Genomic DNA, 20,275 nt, shown 5'->3' on the forward strand with positions numbered 1-20,275 from the left:
ATATCTGTAAAAACAATTTGTAGTTCCAATCGTGAAATATTTCAGGATTATATTTTTCCTTTCTATTTGTTCCCATCACCCTTTCAGGCACTTTAATGACTTAGACAAGAACTTGAGCTTTTGATAAATCCTTTATTAAGTAACTGCTGCTCAGAATATAGATACCCTAATAATACTTTAAACCAACTTCTACAATCTCAGCACACCCTTTTTGAATAAAAAATGATCGAGGAAATATGAAGTAGGATTACCTCCCTCGATTTCTCGTCTTCAGAAACATTCAAGGCCTCAGCAATATGGATCACCCTTGTGATATGGAGAAGATCAATCCTGTTTGTCAGGATTTAAATCCTTTATTTAGTATTTTAACCATATGAAGCTGAAATACTGGGTTTTGCATCACGTTTTGTTATTTTCTTTAATGGAAAACGCCCAATTTAAATTTCACATCATTCAGTATCTTGTGTTTGATATATGTGAGGATATAGCTCTGCAAAATAACTTAAACCTATTGCTCAAAATGTCACCTGGAAGCTAGAATAGGACTACACACTTAATAATTAAATGGGCCTTTATTATTCTGCTGAGAAATTATTCAACTTCAGAGCTGCTTTACAAAAACAGGCCAAAGAAATTAAGGAGGTAGAATGTGAAAAACCAGCGTGGTTGAGACCAAGAAGCAACCAAACAAAGATAGTGAAATAGTTGGTAAGATTCTAAAACTGAGGTTTTTTCCAGCAAAGTACAAAGGTATAAAATAAACAAGTGTATCATTGGAAATACTTTAGATTAGATTAGATTCAACTTTATTGTCATTGAGCCAAGTTAAATTCAAAGCAAATGAAATACAATTAGCATCCAACCAGAAGTTAAAAAAGTGCTAAATACAAATAACTATCAAGTACATTCAACAAGCAAACAATTATAAAAATACTAGCTGTACAATATGAGTGGGGGGTAAAAACAGGGTTTAGAAATCAGATGAAGGAATTTGGAAAGCACATACCCAAATTAATAATCAGATAAAGCCACTACTCTTTGGCTGATCATTAAAATATAAATTTCCTTGAAATAAAAGATTACGTTTAAAAATAGAAAATGCTGGAAGCAGCATTGAGAGAAAGAGAAATATAGTGAATGATTCAGGTCAAAGATCGTGTGTCAGAACTCTGAATGAGAGGAAACAAGTCAGTTTTAAATTGCTGAGAGAATGGGGGAGGAATAGGTAAAGACATGAGAATGAATTTTGTACAATCTACTTCAAACTGGAGGGCCAGAGAACCCTGTTTCGCCAGATTGTACTCATGCAATCATATGTCATTAAACTTGACTTGACAAATGTTCTGATTTCTGACCTTAGAATGGCAGGAAGATCATAAATGAAGCCCTGAATTGGCTGTGCTGAGGATACCTCCCTGATGAACTCTTGTAGCCATGTTCTGGGTTTGGATGCTTGTGCTATGACAACTTCCTTTCTTTGTTCAAGGTCTGATTTCATCCACTGGAGTATTTTGTCCCTCTGATGCCCATTTACTTTGGTATCATTGAACACCTTGAATACACACTCAAGCAGTGTCTTTATGACAGGAGCAGTCACTCTGGAATTCATCTCTTTGGTCCTGTGTTGAATCAAGAAAGTTGCCATGATGTCTGGAGCCTGGTTAATCCCATGCCTGTGTGTCCCCGGAGAGGAGGAGCTTGTGGCGCCCATGAGTACAGTGGGGGATTTCCGAAACCGGTGGGCACCATCGGGGCTCAAGCGGGACTGTGATGATATATTATGATTTGAACATGTAAATAGTGTGTAACTGAAAGACTGTAATATCGTATTAATGTGCTTTATTATCACTGAATAAAGCACCTTGTAAAAGGAAATATCAAAGAGTAGGAGCCAAGTGGTCACAGGGGAACCCAAGTGAGTAAATGTCATTGTCAATGACAACTTCCATCAATTTTCAGACTGATTCAGTTGTGATCTGCTGAATTAGATTTGTCCTGATTTTTGTACATGGGATATACCTGAGCAATTAGCAAGACTGGTAAATGCCAGTATTGTAACTGCAAAGGAACAACTTGGTTAAAGATGCAACTAGTTCCAGAATGCAAGATTTCAGTGGTAAATCTCTTTACCAAAGATCAGATGTTGTGGATTTGACTATTTATTTGACGGAATCTGTTTGCCTAGATTGAGGATTGGTTAATGCATTAAAAAAAAGAGCTGAAATGAAAGAGCAATTTTCAGAATGGCATCATGATCAATGCTTTAGCCTGACCAGCTTACAATCTTTAGAAGGGCAATCTTGGTGATGAAAATAAGCTCGCTGGCAACAGAGAGCAGCAGCAAATGGTGAGTGGGCAAAAAACTGGCAGATTTCATTTTGGACTATTGTGGAACTATCAATTTCAACTGAAAGAATGGAAACGAGAGACTAGCAAACACTGTTCATCCAGAGCAGTTTTAGCACATGAAATTGCAGAAAGTGAACTTGAAGGTTAGGAAGGTAATTAGGAATAAAAATGGCATAATAGCCTATATTGCAAGGGTCATGTGTAAATTAAAAATTGAGTCTTACTAAAATCAAGCAGAATTTTAATAAGATCCAGTTGAGTTACTATTCAAAATATTGCCTTCCTTATGCAAGGAAGAAAATTTGTACTTAAAAGTGGGGTGGGGGGGGGGGGGGAAACAGCTTTTCACTTAATGGAAAGGGCAGTTGCAGGGGAATAAAGAATGAACTTGTATCCTCTGGAGTTGTAAGAAACAGAGGTGATTCATATTTACAATATATACAGATAACCTTGTTTGGTGGGATTAAAAAAATCTTTTTTTTCCTTTTTATTATTAAAACAAATGGGGGGGGTTAACTACAGATTATGGATCATATCACACGATCACATCAGAGAAATATAAAATATCTTATAAGGGAATTTTACATGTATTATTTGCACAATTTTGTCTTCCATATTATTTTTGGCCATAAAGTTATGTCTTAATTGAACAAAATAAATTATGTAATAATTATCATTATGGTTCTAATTTACAATTGATTTGTGGTGTGTATATATGATTTGATGATGTAATCATTAGTATATCTTGTGTAAAGGGTTTTTTGTTAAACTCAATTAAAATATTTAAAAAAGAAATAATGTCTGGAGCCATTCAAAGCAATGGTTCACCATCACCCTGTTGACAACATAGGCTGGCAAAAAATACTGGCTGAGACCACTATGCCCCGATTCTGAAAAATGGTCAATCAAAAGAAAACACAGGTTCGTTTGTTTGCATTTTATTAAAGCAACCTGTGAAGCTGAAGATCAAAATACAGCCCAAACCTTCAGTGTCTAATACAGCCAGTATACTCAACCGGTTTAGAAAATTCAGAGTTTAAATCAGCCTGCTGAAACTGACACCTCAGAAGGAATAAACATCAACTAAATCTTGCATCACAATATTCTAATCAGTTTTGTTCTAAGCATTTCCCTTGACTGGCCATTGCATTGAAATAAGACAATTCTCAGGGGTCCTAAAACAAAATTGAAATCCACTCTCCGTAAGCAATCAAATTAAATTCCAAAATAAATGATACTTGATTTATATTTTACTGCAAATGATCTTTAGCAAATGCAGAGGCAAAGAGTCTGAAATCAATCAACATTTTGGAAATTTCAGATAATTATGCTATGCTCACACTGTTTGTTGCAAGGTCATCTGTTTTGTCATTTAAAATCTCCTATTTTCCCATCCAGTGACTGGCATTGTTTTCTACATTCCACTCCTAATATATGTCTTTTAAAATCTAACATCTTACATCTAATATTATATTAAAAAAATTGTTCACAATTTTTAAAGCAATGTCTCTCCCGACCATGGTGCACCTACAAATAGTTTGTGTATTGCTTCCTGTAATAAGTGTCTCATTTTTTGATACTCCACAACATTTCCTCCATCTACTGGACATTTCATCACCCAGGGCTAAAACTCGCACCTTTTCCAACGCTCCTTAATATTCATTACTCCACTATCACGATTCTGTATTCCATCTACAATGTGTAATGTTCTTTCTTCCTTTCTTCTTTGGCTTGGCTTCGCGGACGAAGATTTATGGAGGGGTAATGTCCATGTCTGCTGCAGGCTCGTTGGTGACTGACAAGTCCGCGATGCGGGACAGGCAGGCACGGTTGCAGTGGTTGCAAGGGAAAATTGGTGGGTTGGGGTTGAGTGTTGGGTTTTTCCTCCTTTGTCTTTTGTCAGTGAGGTCAATGTGTAATGTACTTATTCATTATATACTGAACAGCACCTCATAACCGTTGGCCTCTACTACCTACAAGGCTTATGGGTTCTTCTGAAAACCTGTGTGGCTCAAGGTCAGTTGGAAAACTACTAAATTAGCAGGGATTGTTAATAAGACGTAACAAAACAAAAATAGATTCAAACAGGACAGCAAGACAAGGAGGAAACTGAAATCAGAAAGTAGGAATAACAAACCTAACAGCAAAGGAAGACAAAATACTTAAAATTGAGAATGATGCAGCTTCCTAACGGAAATGTGCAGACACATACTTGGAGAAAAAAAAAAATTAGAAGCAGCTAAAGGACGTGAAGAAAAAAACCCATTAAAGTTGTTAATATATATAACATGCCCAAAAAAGTTAAAGCAAATTTTAGGTGGTCCTAAATGTCCCAATATATCCAAAACTACAAGATGTGGGAAGGAACAGGGAACCACAAATAAATCAAATTCAATCCTGCTGTCTTCCTTAAGCCAAAGAAGGAATTATTTTGTTTTAAAGCAAAGATTCATAGATTATGTGTTTATCTCCTCCAGACAGTCAACATAATAAATTCATGGACTCTCATTGGTTGCAATATTTAAAAAAAAAAGTTTTTAGAATGTAGATGATTATTTTTGCCATTCATTGATTGCCTTAAGGGGTTGGGGCCAACTGTAGGCAGTGCTGACTTAATGGGCTGAATGGCCTATTTCTGCTTCTTTGTCTTATAGTTTTATATTTAGAGTCAATTCCGTGAACAATAATCCTTTTATAAAAATGTAGCATTTTCAGATTTACTGAGCTCAATTTCATCGAGTTCTATGATGTGCTATGAACATGTGACTTCTTGCTTCCCAGTCCAGTATTATAACCAATCCCATAAATCTAGGGCACAAGAGGGTCAGCCACAGAAGAAAATAGCTCAAGTAACAATGGAGATATTGTAGATCATCCTGAAAATGGTAATTATCATTCAGGATGCAAAAGAGAAAATGGAGATGTTAATATGCCAGAGTGGCCCAGTTGATTATATCATTTTTTTCAACAGTTACTTTATTGTGGTTATAACTGACACTTTGAGTTTCACATCAATGATGCAACATTATCCTTAAGGAAAGCTTGCTTGTAAACAAAAGCATGAAATCCATATCCTCTGGGACAGCAATGTACAGCAAAAATCAGTAAACACACATTGTAGAGAACTACATTTAAAACGTAATCCAAAATTCAAACAAACAGCAAAAAAAAAGCAGAAAATAAACAGGTTAAAACACGGAAGCTTAAAACTGGCATTCACCAATTACGCAATCTCAAGCTACTGGAAAATTCATTTATCCCCCATCTATCGATCCCCATAGGTGCTGAATACCAAGGGTTTTATTCTACATTAACCACATTTAAGTTATGGATTCTTAAACAAAGGTAAAGCAAGTATAATTTTTCAATTGAGTTCAACGTAAAATTTGATTTAAATGCTATGACACCTGAAATATTTGTTAACAAAGTTATGCAGGTGTAATTTCTTTAAACAGGCCCATTCATAATCACACATGAAATGGAAGGCGGTGTAAACCATGAAGTCCCTTGTGTTACCATTCATTCGCATCATGGCTGATATTTCCAATTTTCTGCATTAACTCTGTTTCCCTTTAATTCTTGCTGCATCCAAAGTAACCAGCAATTGCCGAATTATCAAATGATCCTCAACTAGTATTTTGTTGTGTATGTGAGATTTTGTCTGAAGCTGAAAAGACAATGAACCAAACAAATCAAAATCGCAGGAAATTATGGCGAAAGCACAGCAAACCTTGTAATTTGCCATCCCCTTCAAAGGCCGAATATCTCAAAGTAACTTTTCTGAATTGCAATGTGAAACAGCAAGATCAAAATGGAAAAAGTTTGGAGCTGCTGGATAGGTTGTTTCTCAAAAAATTAATATCTTCATTTTATAATTTTAAAGCAGCTCTGCTTTATGTGGCAGCAGGTATTCATTGAATAGTAGCAGGTGACGTGAGCCTGCTGCTAAATCTGCATGTTCAGTTGTACATCATGAGCTTCGGACAATCCCACTGTTCAGGACACAAATTAAGAATATCAGTTTTTAAAAAAATTCTGCCGGGACTAGAAATTTTTGACTATTGTACATTTGCTTTGATGAAGTGATGTCAATCAAGCGATGACTTTCGTAAGACCTTTGACGAGGTCCCACATGAAAGGTTAGTCATGAAGGTTCAGACGCTAGGTATTCATGGTGAAGTTGTGAACTGGATTCGACAATTGCTGGACGGGAGAAGCCAGAGAATAGTGGTGGATGATTGCTTCTCAGTCTGAAGGCCTGTGACTAGTGGTGTGCCTCAGGGATCAGTGCTGGGATCATTGCTGTTTGTCATCTATATCAATGATCTGGATGATAATGTGGTAAATTAGATCAGCAAGTTTGCAGGTGACACTAAGATTGGTGGTGTTGTGGACAGCGAACGTTTCAAAGCTTGCAGAGGGATCTGCACCGGCTGGAAAAATGGCAGATGGAATTTAATTCAGACAAGTGTGAGGTGCTGCATTTTCAAAGGTCAAACCAAGAAAGGACATACACAGTGAATCGTAGGGCACTGAGGAGTGTGGAAGAACAGAGGGACCTGGGGATACAGATATATAATTGCCTGAAAGTGGCATCACAGGTGGATAGGGTTGTAAAGAGAGCTTTTGATATATTGGCCTTCATAAATCAAAGAAATGAGTACAGGATGAAAATACACAAATGCTAGAAGAACACAGCAGTCTAGGCAGCATCTAGTAGAAGCAGTAGCTCAACGTTTCAAGTCGGGGCCCTTCGTCAATACTGGTGAAAGATAGAAATGTTCAGAGATTTGAAAAGGGGTGGGGCAGGAGGAATCTAGGGATTGGCTCGAGGGAGAAAGTGGGGTGGGGGGGGGGAATCCATAATAGGCTGGAGAAAAAGAAGTATAATAGGAAGGAAATGCATGGAATGCCTAGAAGGAATGGAGGGGAAAGGGAGGTTAGGAGGTATATGGAGAATAGGTAAGAATAAATTGTGAGGGGAAAAGAAGGAAACAGGGAGGATGGGGTGAGATGGAGGGAAAAAAGGAGGTGGGGGGGGGTTAATGAAAGTTGGAGAAATCAAAGTTCGTGCCATCAGTTTCGAGGGTACCAAGATGGGATATAAGGTGTTGTTCCTCCAACCCGAGTGTGTTCTCATCTTGACAGAAGAGGAGTCCATGGATGGACATATCAGACTAGAATGGGATGTAGAAATGAAATGTGAACACTGGGAGATCCTGCTTCTTTAGGCGGACAGAATGTAGGTGCTCAATGAAACAGTCTCCCAGTCTGTGTTGGGTCTCACCAATATACAGAAAGCACTGGACGCAGTATACCAACCCAGCAGACTCACAGGTGAAGTGTCATCTCACCATGAAGGACTGTCTGTGGCCCAAAATGATGATGAGGGAGGAAGTGTAAAGATAGGTGTAGCACTTGCTCTGCTTACAAGGATAAGTGCCAGGAGGGAGATAGGTAGGAAGCGACGGGGAGGATGAATGGACGAGGGAATTGCAAAGGGGGCATTCTCTATGGAAAGCCGAAAGTGGTGGGGAGGGTAAGATGTGCTTGGTGGTAGGATCTTGCTGGAGATGATGGAAGTTGCAGAGAATTATATGTTGGACATGGAGGTTGGTGGGGTGGTAGTTGAGGACAAGAGGAACTCTATCCCTAGTGGGGTGGCAGGAGGATGGGGTGAGAGCAAATGTGTGTGAAATATGGGAGATGTGTGTGAGGGCAGAGTTGATGGTGGAGGAAGGGAAGCCCCTTTCTTTGAAAAAAGAAGACACTTCCTTCGTCCTGGAATGAAAAACCTCATTCTGAAGTTAGATTAGATGCAGCGGAAACAGAGGAACTGAGAGAAAGGGATGACATTTTTCCAAGCGATGGGAGGGAAGAAGAATAGTCCAGGCCATTGTGAGAGTCTGTGGGTTTATAGTAGATATCGGTAGCTGAGCCGTCTCCAGAGATAGAGACTGAGAGATCAAGAAAGGGGAGGATGGTGTCAGAAATGGACCAGATAAATTTGAGGGCAAGAGGAAAGCTGGAGCATGTCCATCTATGGCCTCCTTTTCTGATGAGATGAGGCTACACTCAGGTTGAAAGAACAACATCTTATATTCTGTCTTGGTAGCCTCCAACCTAAAGGCATGAACATTGATTTATCCAACTTTCGTTAACCCCCCACCTCACCCCATCCTCCCGCTCTCCTTTTCTCCTCACAATTTCTCCTTACCTATTCTCCATATACCTCCTAACCTCCCCTTCCCCTCTATTCCCCTCATGCTCTCCATGCATTCCTTCCTATTATACTTCTTTCCCTTCAGCCTAGCTTGGATCCCTCCCCATTCCCTCCCTCTAACCAATCACAGTCTCCCCTCCCCCACTTCCTTTATCAAATCTGAATATTCCTTACTTTCACCATTCTTGACGAAGGGTCCTGACCTGAAACATTGCCTTACTGCTTCTATTAAATGCTGTTTGGTCTGCTGTATTCCTCCAGCACTTGTGTTTTTTCATTTTATTTATTCCAGCATCTGCATTTTTTTTGTCCATTGAGTTCAGGAACTGGGATGTTACAGCAAAGTTGTGAGGCCTTTTTGGTGAGGCCATATTTGGAGTACTGTTTGCAGTTTTGGTCACCTAATTACAGGAAAGATATCAATAAGATAGAAAGAGGACAGAGAAGATTTACTAGGATATTGCCTGGACTTTAGGAATTGAGTTTACAGGGAAAGGTTAAACAGGTAAGCAATTTATTCCCTGGACCATAGAAGAATGAGGGGAGATTTGATAGAGGTATTTAAAATTATGAGGGGAGGGGGGGAAATAGACATAATAAATGTAGATAGACTTTTTCCACTGAAAGTAGGTGAGCTACAAACTAGAGGATATGGGTTAAGAGTGAAAGTGGAAAAATTTAGAGTGAAAGGGGAAAAGTGTAGGGGGAACTTCCTCGAGAGTTGAACGAGCTGCCAGCTGAGGTGGTAAATGGAGGCTCAATTTTAACACCGAAGAAGAATTTGGACAGGTGCACAGATGGGAGAGTATGGAGGGCAATGGACTGGGTGCAGGTCAGTGAGACTTGGCAAAAAATGGTTCAGTACAGACTGGAAGAGCCAAGGAGGTCGGTTTCTGTGCAGTGGTGTTCTATTGTTCTAAGTCTTTGCAACACTGAACTATTACATGTAAGCAAAATGCACATGACAAACAATGCATCTGAGTCCAAGTTTCAGTATTCCAGTATTATTATTATTATCATCAAACTCTTAACCTCCTCTCCGTCTCCTCATCCTCTTCTTTCTGTTCATGCCTTGGGTTGTTTTTGAATTTTAGACAGAACAAAATTATTTTTTTCCCTTTTGGGGAAAACTTTACTTTGCTTTTCTGTCCCTTTTATTTTTGTCTCAGTGCGCAGCAATTCTATGAGTGAGGAAGTGAACAAAAGACCAGATCTCAGGAGGTCTCCTGATTACACTCTGCAACAATAATGAGATCAGGAGGGATCATTCTTTTCACAAATCTTCCTTTTCATGATCAGCTTTGTTGTGTTGTGAACCTGACCATACTGTTGAAATGAAAATCGTTACATATGTTTTCCACAATATTCTTAGTTTAAATAACATACAAATGGTCCCCTACTTATGACCTATGCAACTTACGACCATCTGTACATAAGACCAAGAAAAAACTATAAATTAAAAAAATGTAAATATAAAAATTATACGTCATGTCCAAGGGATCGAGGGGCTGGTTATTTTGACAGATGGTCACTGGTGGGGAGGGGACTGAGACTCTGCTGGATACAAAGGCAGTGGCGGAGCCGGTGTTCAAGGTAGGGGAGGGTGAGCTCAGGCCATATGCCGGTTGTGGTGGAAAATGGGTCTTTTCAGTGCCAGGTGAGCTGGGTCATGTATGAAGTGCTGCAGTTCCACTTTAAGAACATGTCTGCCCGGAGTGACAGATGTCTGACTTACATCCATTTCAAGATCTGACTGGTCAGTCAGAACGGAACTTGAACGTATGCCAGAGACCATTTGTACAAGAAGGAAAAATTGATGATATTCTCCTTTTTTTTGTGTTTTATTTTAAGAAGATACATGATCTTATAATCAATAAGAAGAAACACAGGAGGACTTTACAGCCATTGAACTCTTGCTTTCCAATATAATAATATATACTTAGCTCCTTGGGCCCCAATACTAACTCATTTCCTGAATTAACTCTCCTTGGTACCAAATGTGACAGATTAATAAACACCAGCATCCAGGAGTAGCTATAAACTCAATACTCTCTCTAAATAAAGTCCCTGTTTGAATGAGTGAATCTATTATCTACTGCTATGTGCTGACTATAGTTTAATGCACTGAAGTCCTGGTTTATGTATATATATATATATATATATATATATATATTTTATTTTTTATTTTTAAAAAAATCGCTAGAATATTGCAACTGTACATTGTACTGAAATGTACCAGAAAGGAACATATCGGAGGGATTACAGAAAATCCTTCCCAGTCATATTCCGGTAGAAGATGTTCTTTTAGCAATCAATCCTCTTTGCACCACTAATCAAGTTTATAGTGTAAAGTTATAGATTTTGTGCTTGTAAAATGGCATTTAATCACAAAGAATCATCCAATTGTATTTTTTATTAAAACTTAGCCTCTCTTTTACACCCTCCATTACACAGATTTCTCAACCTAGGCACCAGCTGCTGAGATGCCATTAACCTTCAAAGATAGGCATTTTCATGAAGCAGACTGTCTCAAAATCTCCACTTTCAACAGTAACATCTATGTCCCATTCCAATTCGAATAAACTATAAATGTACAATTCAACTGCAATAATGACTGTTAAGGAGCTCTTCAGATTGCTTGCAGGATCTGAAATCACTGCAGAATAAGAGAGGAAACATTCTCCACACCTGATGGTTATTGATGGTTACTCTGTGCTTCGCATAACTCCAAGGCCGAATTTAACAAAGTGTAAAAAAATCCTGCAGATGCCACAGAGAATAGCCACAGGCCAAGTAATATACCTCGCTACAAATGAGGGGACATGGCACTTAAAAAGCTACAATGGCATGTCCTGCTGTGTGCTGATGTGCCTCGCTTGAGAAAAGCTATTTGCTGAAGTTGCACACAAGAACCAGAAAAAACAATAGCATGAATGCAACAACTTCGGGACCATAAATATGTCAGAGAGCATTAGTAATCAGTGCCAAGATAGCTATGGTTCCCATTGGAAGTGTGACAGTGACTAGCAGAACAATGAAAGGAAACAGATTCCTCTCAGAGGGAATAATTATTGTTCTCTTAATGCAGAAGGTAGAAATGTCAATATTAATACTTAAAAGTTTTATATTAAGCCTGAAAGCATGCAATACTTCTACAATGATCGGATAATCATGCCTTTCAAACAACTGCCCTTTCTGGAGTAGACCTTATACGAATAAAAATGTGGGGGAAAGACTAACTTTTGTTGGTACTGCATTTGCAGCAGGTTTTATGGGATGTACAGGTCCTCCCTTGGTTGCGAACACCTCGCCTATGGACACATGGACAAACATTTGGGAGACTGAGTGGTGAGGGTGCAGGGGTGTGGGTGGAGATGGATTGGCCGGTTGTTTAAGACAGCTTGTCATCCCTCTCTCGCAGGATCTCAACCTGAAATGTCAACTTTTAATTTCCCTCACAGATGCTGCATGACCTGCTGAGTTTGCTTTATTTGCTTAAAATAAGGTCATTGCTGATTAGAAATTGAAGTTAAATAATCATAATGGGGGAATCTCCCACCTACTGCATTAACTATCTGCCCACCTCACATTTTTCTTCAAATGTGACAATCTCCACCCAAACTGCCAGGAATATGTAGTAATGCAGTTTTATTTCTCAGCTCAAGAACAGTCAACTTAAAAAGCAAATAAAATATGCTATCTAAGTAATCTCTCTTTACTCCTGAACTTAAGCCCACAATGTTACTAAGTGGTCTCAGGTGGAGGAGAATAAAGTAAATTCCCTTTTAGAAAGTAATAATAAAAAATACATTGACAAACTCAACTTTTCCAGACTTCGAAGCTGAAGACAGGGTTCAGAAACTTGCATTCACTCAAACTTGGTTTCATTTTTCACATTCTCTGAACAAATAAACTGATGGCACGCCACATTCCCACATTCATCTCACTTGGTTTTTTCGCACTACATTGAGACACCTCCTGAAAGTTGCCCTGCTCTCATTTCCTCGAATAGGTCAATTTGAAGGCAAAGATAAAATCTTTACTGAAAACCACATTCTTAAAACAAAGTCATGCCTCATTCACTTTTTCACTTTCAACAAATAGGAGTCACTCTTGAGACTTCTGCCCTCAAAATTGAGACCACCTGCCTCTGCTTTATTCTTTTCCCCATGATACCTTGCCCTTTCCAAGGTTCTCCCCCATCTCTGCTCCTTGTGCCTCCATGTCAACTGATTCCATTCTTATCTAACCATTTGAAGTCAAAGAATAAACTTCAATGGCTCATCCTCTGCCCTCAATACTGTTTTTGGTGACTCTTAAGGATCTAACAAAAAATCCCTTCCATTTCTCATCCACCCAAAATGAAAGAAAAATAGCATAATAGCGGATCTCCTTTGACACCCCATGCAGTTTAAAGTGTCAGTTTTAACATCCAGTGCCTTATTAGTAGTAATTTCCTCCATTCACATAATATATCTGGCATAAATTTGATTAATCAGCCACAAACTCCATCTTCATCCCAGTCAACAATTTTAACTTGAACTAAACAGGCGGCATGGTTAGTTTGGCAAATAGCGGAACGTTGTTACATTGCCAGCGAGTACAGGACTTGGGTTCGAATCCTGCGCTGTCTGTAAAGAGTTTGTACGTCCTTCACGTGTCTGCATGGGTTTCCCCCAGGTGCTCTGGTTTCCTCCCACCATTCAAAATGTATTGGGGGGGTGGGGTTGTAGGCCAGTTGGGTATAATTGGACTGAAAGATCCTGTTACCGTGAGTCGTATTTTATTCTCTTTTGACCTTTGGACCATATATCCATATTAGCTCCAAGGCCACTCATTTCCACCTCTTTATCATTGTCTTTCTCCATTTTTGTTGACATTATCACGAGAGTTTAACCTACTCATGGAGGCCTCCCATTTTACACTCTCTGAGAAATTGCAGTCACCCAAAATTTGTCTAGCATGTACAAGTTTGCACTGTCTCACTGGTGCTACAATAATACAAAAGCCAGGTTTCGAGAACTGGTCTTAAATCCATAGCCTTCCACAGATATCTCAGTAATCCCATCAATTCTCCAAATTTCATTCCTGAGATTAATTGCTCCACCATTACCTTTGAGCTTCATTAGGTTTGAGCATCAGACTTCCCCCTTGTCTTTCCTTGTCTTCTTTTAAGGAATCTTTGAAACTTACAACAGCTTTTGGCCCTTGCCTTTATATTTGCTTAATTTGACAACGCTACCAAATAGTTCTCACCATTATTTTATATGACACTTGTGGACATTTGGCCTCGAGTCTTTGCTACCTCTTATTAATCGCATCCACTCATTTAAATTTAAATTTTAAATTTAGACATACAGCATGGTAACAAGCCCTTTTGGCCCTCAGGTCCACGACGCCCAAATTACACCCAATTGACCTACAACCTCCATGAATGGTGGGAGGAAACCAGAGCCTCCGGGGAAAACCCCGGACATGGGGAGAACATACAAACTCCTTACAGACAGTGCAGGATTCAAACCTGGGTCCCGATCGCTGGCATTGTATCAGCATTGCACTTACCATGTCATCCCTTAATTATCTGCAACCTATTCCCACTCACGTACCCATCAATTCCACCTTGATTTTCCGACCATCTACCTATAGTGGAGTAACTTATCGATTAATCCACAAGCCAATGCATTGTTAGGATGACAGAGGAAACTAAAGAAACCCATGTGGTCATGGGAGAACATGCAAATTCAACTCAAGTGGTCCTGGATGTTCACACTGAACCCTGCCACTAGGGGTCTGAGATGGCAGACTTGTTGTTGTTTTCAGGGTCTTGTGGACAGCCAAGCACAGGGGTACATCGAATTACAGGCAAGGGCAGTTAATTGTGTACTTGCTGCAGGTATGGCCAGAAAAGAATGTTGTTTTGTTGCTCCCATGAGCCACCATGTTAAAGATAGTGAATAAATAATGTTATATGTCAGAACTGAAAAACCTCACAAAGATTAGCGTATACAGAGCCGTTGTCATACCCACACTCCTGTTCGGCTCCGAATCATGGGTCCTCTACCGGCACCACCTACGGCTCCTAGAACGCTTCCACCAGCGTTGTCTCCGCTCCATCCTCAACATCCATTGGAGCGCTTTCATCCCTAACGTCGAAGTACTCGAGATGGCAGAGGTCGACAGCATCGAGTCCACGCTGCTGAAGATCCAGCTGCGCTGGATGGGTCACGTCTCCAGAATGGAGGACCATCGCCTTCCCAAGATCGTGTTATATGGTGAGCTCTCCACTGGCCACCGTGACAGAGGTGCACCAAAGAAAAGGTACAAGGACTGCCTAAAGAAATCTCTTGGTGCCTGCCACATTGACCACCGCCAGTGGGCTGATAACACCTCAAACCGTGCATCTTGGCGCCTCACAGTTTGGCGGGCAGCAACCTCCTTTGAAGAAGACCGCAGAGCCCACCTCACTGACAAAAGGCAAAGGAGGAAAAACCCAACACCCAACCCCAACCAACCAATTTTCCCCTGCAACCGTGTCTGCCTGTCCCGCATCGGACTTGTCAGCCACAAACGAGCCTGCAGCTGACGTGGACTTTTACCCCCTCCATAAATCTTCGTCCGCGAAGCCAAGCCAAAGAAAGAAAGAGAATAAGATGTCAGAGTGTTAAAATGTTTTTATCCTTGAGATGTTACACTGTCCATTCTACATCATATTCCCAGCGGTGGTTAGTGTTAGGCATCTGATTGAGATCAATTATGGCAGGCTACATTCTAACCTTCAAGTACACTTCTGTGACTTGTAATGAAATAAAATAGCTGAGACTATTTCAAGATATTGTCAGTTTGACTTAAATCACAATGATCCTGTCTTATGAATATACACATGTATACATGTTACATTTTAATAATTTTCTAAAAGCATTACCACGTCCGATTACACTGCAGTACAACAACAAAAACAGATTCTGGCCTCACCAACGTGCACCAAACTGGAATAATCAAGCAGCAATTAGGAGTGAGAAACTAAGCAGTTATTCCTTCCTCTCCGGCCTCGGTATGCCAAAGCCAATGGTAGCAGGTTCAGGAGTAGCTGCTACCCCTCTAATGTCATCCTACTCAACAACAAACTCAATAAGAGATTCCTTTAAAAACTTTTTTTTGCTCTATATTGTTTTATTTTCCTCACTATATTGCACAGTTATTGACATTTCTTTATTTGTTTACATGTATACATTATGTACAGCTTTTTTGCACTATCAATATGTGGTGATTCTGCTTCACCCGCAAGAAAAAGAATCTCAGGGATGTATGTGATGTCATGCATATATTCTGCCAATAAATCTGAAATCTGAATAGCTATTCCAAAATTCAGTCCTCAGTCTGCTCATAGAACTTGCCAGAAGCAAACTTGATTTTCTTTTTCTGTCTTTATAAATGCCAGCGTCAGGCCATACGGTGCTCATATCCACCTTGTCCTTAGCCTCTCCATATTTAAATCCACATCCTGATTTTTAAAAGACACAAACCAATCATTTCTTCTGAATGCTTTTTGCAAAAGCGTTCCTTGGAGATCAACAAATGAGAAGTAATTTGCTCTGGCAGCAAGAATATGAAAGATGGGATGAATAAATAGTGACAAATCTGCATTTGATCACCTCTATATTAAAAAGCATTCCCTAATGACGTTCCAAGTATATTACCTTTGTGAAAAGCAAACTGCAATTTTCACTGAGCTTGGTGGTATGAAGTATGTTCAACAAAATGCAACATTCCATACTAAAATATTCCAATGGGTTGCCGACAAAAGACATGCTATTGTGGGGTACAGTCGCCAACTGATTACCTTCCTGAAGGCTTCGAGAAGTAGTTACGATTTGAAGGACACATTGTGTGGGTCAGATCAGTCTTGATGAAAGTAAGGATTGAATGCAATATCAGAAATGAAACACATCATGGTGGCTGTTTTTGCAGTGTTAACGGAAGAAGCATAAAGTAAGTACAGATACAGTGGGGTCTTGGATCGTAATATTCCCTTTGTGCTTCTTGCACTGAGATTTGGATCTGGAACTTGCATTGCTGTTGGATCGAAGAGGAGTCTGTATGGCTGCAGAGTCTGTGAGAGAGCTGGACACAAATCCACAGAAACTTAGTGACTCTGAAGCATCTCTCTTTTGCTGCTCTTTCTCTTTTATTGTCGCCAGGCGACATTAATTGAAACTCTTCGTCTGTCTGACAGTAGACAGAAGGCAATTTCCTGTAATTGGAGGAAAGCCACGCAGACACGGAAAGAACGTACAAACTCCTTACAGACAGTGCTGGATTTGAACCTCCCATTGTTGCTGCTGTAATTGTTTGGTCCCATTACATGAGAATAAAGGAATTTTCAGATTACAATTGATCTGGCTTCATTTCATGGTATTTGTACAAAATAGCCATGACATTTACCTCATGGTTGGACTTTGGATCATCAAGGATCTATACCACCCAGCACACTCTCTGTTCGAGCTGCTACCATCAGAAAGAGGTCTAATGCCACAAGAATCGCACACCAGGTTCAGGAACAGCTGCTACCCCTTCACCATCAGACTCCTCAACAACAAATTTACCCAAGATGGCACTTTATTGTTTTTTTCCCCCTTTTTTCCTTTTTTATTGCACAGTTTGTTTACATTTCTTTAGTTGTTTACACATGTACATTGTATAGTTTGTTTTACTACCAATAAGTAGTAATTCCACCTCGTCTACAGGAAAAAGAATCTCAGGGTTGTATGTGATTTCATATACAGTTGTATATACAGGGTTGTATGTGATTTCATAAAAGATGCAAAACATAGTTAGCAACAGAAAGGATGGCCATATTACAGATCGCCAAGAAGTGCAGAATTCTAGAAAAAGGTCTTCCAAACACACAGAGAGAGAGAGAGGGAGAGAGAGAGAGAGAGAGAGAGAGAGAGAGAGCGCGAGGTGGGAATGTATGAGCTTTATTGAAGTTCTCAAGTCATTGAAAGATGTCAAAGTACTTCACATTTGAATTGCCTCAGGAGTGAATGTAGTAAAGTGGGTTTAAGTATCTTCCATTCTGCATAATCAATGTTCTGGATTATGATGAAGACAGGATAAACTTGTTTGAAGATGTACAATCTGACAGTACTTTTTTTTTTGAGTGATAAGGAGAGGGAGAGGTGGAGAAATTTGAAAATAAAGGGAGGAAAAGTGTTAAAAATAATCAGAAGGTCAAACAGGACCAAATGGATAGAGAATTGAAGATCATATTTTGATTGATGGCAATTTATCAGTTGAAGGATAATATATTCTCTCAGTGCCTTATCTCAAACTGAGACAATATCTCATCAGATGTAGATGAGTTTGTGTTTGGGTAAACCAAAGTTGTATCCAAGAGGTGTTTAAAAAAATTTTCTGGCACACTCTTGGCCTGTTCCATTTGAGGAATTCAGCCTGAAGTGTACTCCCATTATCTGTTAGATACATGTGTCAGCATTGTGTTTGTTTCTGATGCAATTTCAATACACAAAGTGGGTTGGGGTGGGATCAATGGGCTTAACAGACAAACTTGACAACTAGCAGCACACTTCCCTTTCTCAATCTTCCTCTCCACCTCAGGAGACAAACTCTCAACAAAGGAACAACACCTCGTGTTCCAACCAGATGGCATTAACACCTCGAACCACCACCCCCACCCCCCCGCCCCCGTCATCTACCTCAATTCTCTAGCTCTCTCTCTCTCTTTCCCCTTCCCCCTCAGTCTCCTTTCTTCCAGCTCTGCACTCACAGGGCCAAACTATCCCCCTCCCCAATCAATTCTCATCTTTCCTCTCTCCTGCACTCCTATCCATAACCAATGAACACCTTTTGTCTGTTGGTATGTGCTTTTCCCCAGTCTTTTAATTCAGGCACCTGTCTGCTTTTTACTCATCATGTGAAGACGGGCTCAGGCCTGAAACGTTGCTTATATATCTTTACCACTTATGGATGCTGCAAGACCTGCTGAGTTCCTCCAGCATTTCTGTGTTTCTAAACAATCGCAGCATCTGCAGACTTTCACGTTTCACTTCAGGAAAATGATGGTCAGCCACTGGGATAAAGGGCCTGTTTCTGTTCTGCATCTGACACTACATGGTGTGACGAATGTGCAAGTAAAATGTATTTTGAGTGTGAAAATACAGATTTGCAACTTTCCCTCCCATTGCTTGTAATTCCCTGAATTGATTGTTCCATTGTCACTGATTAAACGTCATTGTTGATAAATTGATCCTCATCACAGAAAAGGCTTTTGATTGGAATAGCTCGGGGCTTATCTGCATTTTTGAAGACTTAATTAATGTTTTTCATCCAAACATTGATCTGAACATTAACAAATCCAAAGACGTTGAACATAAAAGCAGACTTGTTGTTGTTTTCAGGGTCTTGTGGACAGCCAAGCACAGGGGTACATCGAATTACAGGCAAGGGCAGTTAATTGTGTACTTGCTGCAGGTATGGCCAGAAAAGAATGTTGTTTGTTTTGAACCTGTTGTATCTATCAGAGATACCTTGAAGAGTTCAGATTTATTGTCAGAGTACATACAGTACCTTAGGGACAAAGACATTTTTTTTTTCTCCTTTATTTGCCCGTGTTCCACTCTCTCCAATATGTAATTAAACAACTCACATGTAATAAAAGTGCACATTCCAAATTTTAATTTGTATATATTTTGGGTTGACCATGCAGAAATTACATAATCAATTATACAAAGTCCTCTCATTTCAGGGCACCATAATACTTGGGTCATTTGGCTTCACAAGAGTTTTTGAGTATTTGGGTATGTTTAATGGCTTAGTTGGTGCAGGTTTTAAAGAGCTAGGCTTGCTTTTAAGCTTTTGATCACCTTTGAAGTCTGTTGCTATTTTTCAACATGAGGACAAAGTTGTACCAATGAAAGTCAAATAAGCCATTATGAGGCTGAAAAACAAGAATAAAACATTAAGAGACATCGCCCAATTAGGATTATCAAAATCAAACAGTTTTGGAACATCCTCAAGAAGACCTCCACTGCTGATGACCAAAAAACTCTCATCCTTATGAAGAAAAATCCATGTCTGACAGATCAGAAACATTCTTCAAGAGGCAGGTGTGGCCATGACTACTAGCTGCAGAAGACTGCACGAAAATAAATACAGAGGCTCCACAGTTTGCTCTTGCCACCTCTCTGATACAGGATAATCTTGGTCTCATCTGTTTGGAAAGTTTTGAATTGCATTTACACTAACTGACAGAACTGTCCAACACACACCTGTGTTTCACCTTAAGCCACGAAGAATAATATATTCTTTGGAAGTACAAAAGATCAAACAGACAAATTAGACCTGGAGTCACATCAGGCTACAAGTTGGGCGCACAGTAGCAAGTTAACAACGAACTGACAAGTAGTAACTTTGAATGAAGGTGGCTCAGGCAGCGTAGCGGTTAGCGCAACACTGTTACAGCATCATCAATCAAGACTAGGGTTCAAATCCCGTGCTGTCTATAAGGGATTTGTATGTTCTCCCCGTGTCTGCATGGGTTTCCTCCGGGTGCTCCGGCTTCCACCCACCCTTCAAAAAATGTACCAGTGGTTGTAGGTTAATTGGCTGTAATTGGGCGGCACGGGCTCATGGGCCGAAAAAGTCTGTTACCGTGCTGCATGGCTAAATTTAAAAAGCAAAAAA

The 20,275-nt window shown here is 39.7% G+C and overlaps 1 protein-coding gene across 3 annotated transcripts in view; it reads right to left on the bottom strand.

Annotated features, from left to right (window-relative positions):
- chchd3a (coiled-coil-helix-coiled-coil-helix domain containing 3a) overlaps positions 1–20,275 on the bottom strand; it is a 187,615-nt gene that overhangs the window by 69,514 nt on the left and 97,826 nt on the right. The window lies entirely within an intron of this gene.

The sequence above is a fragment of the Narcine bancroftii genome, chromosome 13 (assembly GCF_036971445.1).
Source record: "Narcine bancroftii isolate sNarBan1 chromosome 13, sNarBan1.hap1, whole genome shotgun sequence".
NCBI lineage: Eukaryota > Metazoa > Chordata > Chondrichthyes > Torpediniformes > Narcinidae > Narcine > Narcine bancroftii.